We start from the raw sequence: 6,000 nt of genomic DNA on the forward strand, positions 1-6,000 counted from the left end.
GAATTTCTGCTAGTACTTAAACTCTGTTCTTAATAAACTAATATCACTCCTGTTCCAAGGTTTGATTCTAATGTTCTGAAGATATGAGCTTGTAACCTCAATATGTCAGTAAATTATTATTTTCTACACTGACAAAGTGGTTTATATTTTACTTTTATTTCTCTCTACACCTCCACTCTGTCTTCAATAGCAAAAGGAATTCCCATTTATTTATTTACCAGTTATGTTGTATATCCAATAAACATTCTAGCATATATTCTGTTTGGAAGACTCACCCATTTTGACTTGAATTTCCTTAACACAGGATATCTTTTTTATAAAAGGAAGAATGTACTATATTAGTAGGGAAGGAATAATTTGTATTATTAACTCACTTACGGAAGAGAAAACCATTAGTCGGAAAAGCAAGTCTTTATTTCAGACTCTTACAGATTTAATCTCCCAGGAAAATGAAATTTGATTAATAGCATGCTTATTAATACCTGATTTTATTGACAATTTTTGAATCTATTCTATGTACTATTGTTCCTGATAAGCTATACAAATAAAAGCAAACTTTTAAAAAGATAATTTCTTTACAGTCAAAGCTGAAAATAGTAAGAATTGTTCCACTGAAAGAATTTTGTTACTTGTTATTTTAAAGTACTGCAGGCTCAGCTGCTGTGATCATTTCTGACTGGAAAAAAAGATGTTGGAGCATTTTTGATGGAAAACGTTATGTAATTCCAAAATATGACCGTAAATGGAGAATGTCTTCAAAGAGTCACTAATACGGCTGTCTGCATTTGGGCTCCCATAAAATGACTGTCAGTCTGTTTCAGTACCAAAAGAAGTATCTGAAAAGACTTGAGCTGCTTTCAGTGAGACTTGGATCTGACCTGCAATCATATTGTAATTAGAAATATTCAGAATGTATAAGCAACTCAAATTTTAATAAACAACACCCAACAAATTTGTACATGTGTTTCTCTTTGCTGTACTGCTTAATGCACATTTTTACCATTTCGGGCAGCACCTCCATCTGACCACATGGGCTGGACAAAACACTCCACATCCCTTCCATCTGAGAAGCACATCCATATTTTTTTCCAAACAATCGTTTATATTGTTTATATAGGAAAATTTTCATGAGACAAATCTTTGCTAAGTGAGCCACAACACAATTACAGCTGTTTCTATTACCTGCTTGTGTCTATACGAAGTTGTTTAAATTGTTCTAGGGTGCCTAAAGAAGCATATAGACATCTAGAAGATTTACAGAAGTGCAAGAATATGAGTATTTTCAAAGATTTTTATATTCTTTCAAAATTATGATATACTATTCCTAAACATAAAAAGCAGGCAACACTGCTTTCTTACTTAACAGAGAAAAGAGCAACAGCAGCACAGAAATACAACTATGAATACTGCTCTTCCATATAGCATACCGGGAAATGTTTTCAAGAGCCCTTAACCAACTTGATAGTCTTCCACTAGAATTTCAGCTATTAAAAGAACTTCCGAACATGTTCCCAATAATACCAAAAATATTTTCATTTAAAAAGCACCACTATTTTTTTTGAGCTGGTTCATAACCTGCCTGGAGTGCTACAGAAATACAGGCATTCTCCTGCTGGATTTTTCCCTTGAGCACTGTGAACACAAAGGGCTCTCAAGTTAATTGAAAAAATAGAGTAATAGTTTATGATTATAGTGAGCAATTGAAAATAATAAATGCATAAATACATTATTCCTGAATTCAGGGTCATGAATGCCCTATGTAAAATATTGAGTGGCAAACACAAACATTTAACAGTCCCTTTCAGAAACTTGTATTCTAAAATGTGTATTTCCAATGAGATTAAAAAAATCCACTGATACCTAAAGCCTTGGAATGAGAAAGCTCAGAGAATGATGAATAGTTGGTTCAGTCATATGGTTGAGAAATTGACTGATTCATTATGATCATGATTCATTATGATCATGAATTTACCACATATTTCACACAGAGCCATTTAATGTAGGAAATGTCCTTTTCTGCCCTTGGCATACCCAACTATTAAACATTAGCTCTTTTAAATTAGCTTTCATGTCCTTGTCAGAATATTTCAAACAGTTTTCATTTGAAAATGACAACCAATGTACTGTTCTGGTGTCATATTCTCACAGGAGCTTCAGTCTAGCCTCTAGTTTTCTGGCTGGAAGAATGACCTTCTTGAGGACAAGAACAGGTTGCTCCACAGGGGAAGGTGAGCCTGGAACTGCGGGTGACATCGCTGCAGTAACCTCACAGACAAGGGCCCACAATACCCAAGGAAAAAGAGCAGAGCATATCCAGGGATGATAACCAGGCTCAGCCAAGAGATCAGCCAAGATCGTCAGGCAAGTCCATAGTGACGAGGCAGGTCTGAGACCAAGCTAGGAGCTCACACCAGCGGGTCAGGATCAGGGTCAGTGAGGTACCTGGCCAGGCACAAGTATAGTGGACAATGTATCTCAGGCAAGGACCGAGGGGTTGGGCCTAGTTTTAGATGTAGCAAAGTTGGTTAGACTGAGATTTGGATCTACACGAGATAACAGAAAAACAAGAGAGAGCATGTAGCTGCAATCATTGGTTGAAGTATCTGAATGCTACATTTTGCCTTCATACATAGTTGAAAGGCAGCATCCGCTCACAACTGCAGGTACAAAAATTGACTCTAATCTGACATTTATGTATGTATTTAGTGTTAGACATGAGGGCACCTTACTGAACGTCAGGGGACTACTGTTGGGCTTTAAGCCTAGTGAGTACAGAACTGCTTTTACAGGCCAGTGAGTTCTGTCAGTATGGAACACAGGCTGAAGCTTCTCAAATTATGATGTGAAGACACAACTTCAAAATAATACAGGCTTGTTAATAACAAGAGCTTTATCCATCTATTATTCTAGTAATACTTTGCCGTGTAATAGTAACACAAGAGCCAATACAATACTAGTAATACAGGATCCAGACTCCTTTTATAGGTTAAAAAAGGAAAGATGAAAGGCATCTATCACAAGTTTCAAAGGGAAAGCTCTAACAGTCCAGAAGGAAAATCTTCCACCAAGACTGGTTAAGCACTGGAACATGTGCCCAGCCAGGTTGTGGGATCTCCGTCTTTAGAGATTTTCAAGAATTGGTGGGACCAGGTCCTGGGTAACCTGATTTTGAAACTAGCCCACCCTTGAGCAGGGGATTGGACTAAGATAAACTCCAGAGGTACCTTCCAACCTATTTTTTTTCTGTCATTCTATAATATTGCAGATTCTGTTAAGACAGATATGGCTAAGCATCTGAAAGATCTGTGAAATTTAAGCACTGAGGTTACAATCTTAAGCACCCAAGGGCTACAGTCTAAGAATTAGGCAATTGTGATGCCTAATTTTCAGAGAAGTAGGGCCTCAGTAACTAGAAAGACTGCAGCGTGTGTATATTGTGTGGATAAGTGTGTCACTGTGCAATCGCTAGCGAATATCTAGCTGGATCAGACAGTAAGGGGGATAAGAGTTCTGGGAGCCAGGTATCAAGGTAGCTGTAAGTCTTGGCTGGATATTACCAGACCAGAGGGTCTGCAAGTTGACCACAGGACAGAGCAGGAAGTCCAAGTCTTCTACTGGGGAGACTGCAAAGTCTGGGGGCTAACTGAGCCTTGCTGCTGGCTGGACCTTGGAACATGAAGCTGTGGCACTCTCACTTCTGCCAGGCTATTGGATTTGTCAGCTTGTAACATCTACCACAGCATTTCCCTCTTGTTCTAGCATTTAAAATTGTTAATTCTGACATTCATTTGCATTCTCTTTTTCATTTGACTTTCCCATGGCCTGTGCCCATTTCCCCTTCTCTGTGTTTTGAAGAAGGGTGTTTAGTTTCTCATGATGGACTTTGATTTGTACCTACTGGTGAAATCTATGAAAACAGGGGCCAATACCAAGATGCATAGGGAAGAGATTAATAAAAGAGTATGTAGTGACAATCTCCCAGCCTGAAAACTAGAAAAGAGTAAAATATTGTGCGGCATGTGAAGATTAGAGTAATTTAAATCTTTAGAATTTAAGGCTGTTCAATATTATGAAAATGTAGAGTGGATATACTCATGATTCCCAACTCTTAGACTTCTCGTTCGTAAATCTCACTTTAATAAGGTTGAAATGGCAACAATATTATTTGTTTTTTCAGGTGGGAACACTGAGATACAGAGCATGCAAATGATTTGCCCAAGTCATCAAAGAAGTTGGCCAACAGCCCAGGAACTGAATTGAGGCAGTAGCAATTTTAGAGGGCCTCAGTATAGCACAAGTTATGTAAGTTTTTGTCTGTAGATTCCATTTTGCTTTGGTAAGTTGATTGCATACTGATTTTTTCCTTCTTCCTTCCCCCTTACATATCCTACAAAAAGATGTATGATCAGCCTGGCTCTGGATACTACACATGGGATATTGTAAATAGGGGTAGGACAACATGAAATAAAGGTGTGAGTGATACTGACAAACAAGAGATTATATGTCACAGAAAGAATTTTTCTTAGGAAAGAAATAGCTGAAAATCTTTTACTTGTGTTTTTCCATGATGTAGACTTTTAAATACAGTCAATTGGACATGAAGAATATTGTAATTTGGAAATAAAACCCTAATAAAGATAGACTGAACAAAAGCACGATGGGGAGTAAAGAACCATTACATAGTTACAGGAATCCCCCTGCCTTCTGTCCTGACTGGAAACCGGAACAATGAAGACATGAACAAGAAAATATACATCATGTGGCATATATTGTTCTATTACTTGTTTCATTTGATCTGGCAGTAAATGAATGTATCTTGTAATGAATGAAATGGATTAAGTCTGATTCACTATTACTGCCTGTACAAGCATAGGAGAAACAAGCCAGAAGGGACTTTCTTGCCATCAAGTGAAGACTACTGTGAACCAAATAAGGAACTTAGAACACACATAGTAACAGCAAAAGCCAAGTTTTCATATCACAGAATCACCAGGGTTGGAAGGGACCTCTGGAGATTGCTTAGTCCCTGTGGTTCAGAGTAGAATCAACCAGCGCAAGTTGCTCAGGTCTGTGTCCGGTTGGGTTTTAATTATCTTCAAGGATGGAGACAATACAACCTCTCTGTGCAACCTTGTCCAGTGTTTGATGACCCTCACAGTAAAAAAGCTTCTTTCTTATGCTTAAATGCAATTTCCTGTATTTAAATTTGTACCCACTGCCTCTTGTCATGTCACTGGGCACCATGGAGAAAAGTATGGCTCTGTCTTCTGACTCCTCCCATCAGATATTTATACACATTGATAAAATTCTTGCTGAGCCTTCTCCTCTTGAGGCTAAACAATCTCAGCTCTGTTAGCCTCTCCTTGTATGATGGAAGCTTCGATCCTTTAATCATCTTTGTGGCCCTTTGCTAAACTTGCTCCAGCATTTCCATGTTTTTCTTGTACTATGAAGCCAGAAATGGACATAGTACACCAGATGTGGCTTCACCTGTGCTGAATAGAGGGGGAGGATCACCTCCCATGATCTGCTGGCAACTTTCTTCCTAATGTAGCTTAGGATGCTGTTGGCCACCTTTGCTGCAAGGGCACATCACTGGCTTGCTGTCCACTAGGACCCTCTGTTCTTTTCTGCAAAGCTACTTTCCTTTCCAGGTGCATGACTTTGCATTTCCCTTAGTTGAACATCATGAGATTCATGTTTGCCCATTTTGCCAGCCTGTTGAGATCCCTCTGAATGGCAGCACAGCTATCTGGTGTATCAGCCACTCCTCCCAGATTTGTATTATCTGCAGACTCCTGAGGGTGCACTCTGTCCCATCATCTAGGTAATTAATGAAAATATTAAATAGCATTGACCCTGCTATCAACCCTGGGTACCTCAGTAGTGACTGGCCTCCAGGTGAACTTTGTGCCACTGATTACAACCCTTTGAGCCAAAAGTTCAGCCAGTTTTCAGTCCATCTCACTGTCCCTCATTGTCAATAGCGATGCTATGGGA

Source organism: Rhea pennata, chromosome 2, assembly GCF_028389875.1.
Source record: "Rhea pennata isolate bPtePen1 chromosome 2, bPtePen1.pri, whole genome shotgun sequence".
In the NCBI taxonomy this organism is placed as follows: domain Eukaryota; kingdom Metazoa; phylum Chordata; class Aves; order Rheiformes; family Rheidae; genus Rhea; species Rhea pennata.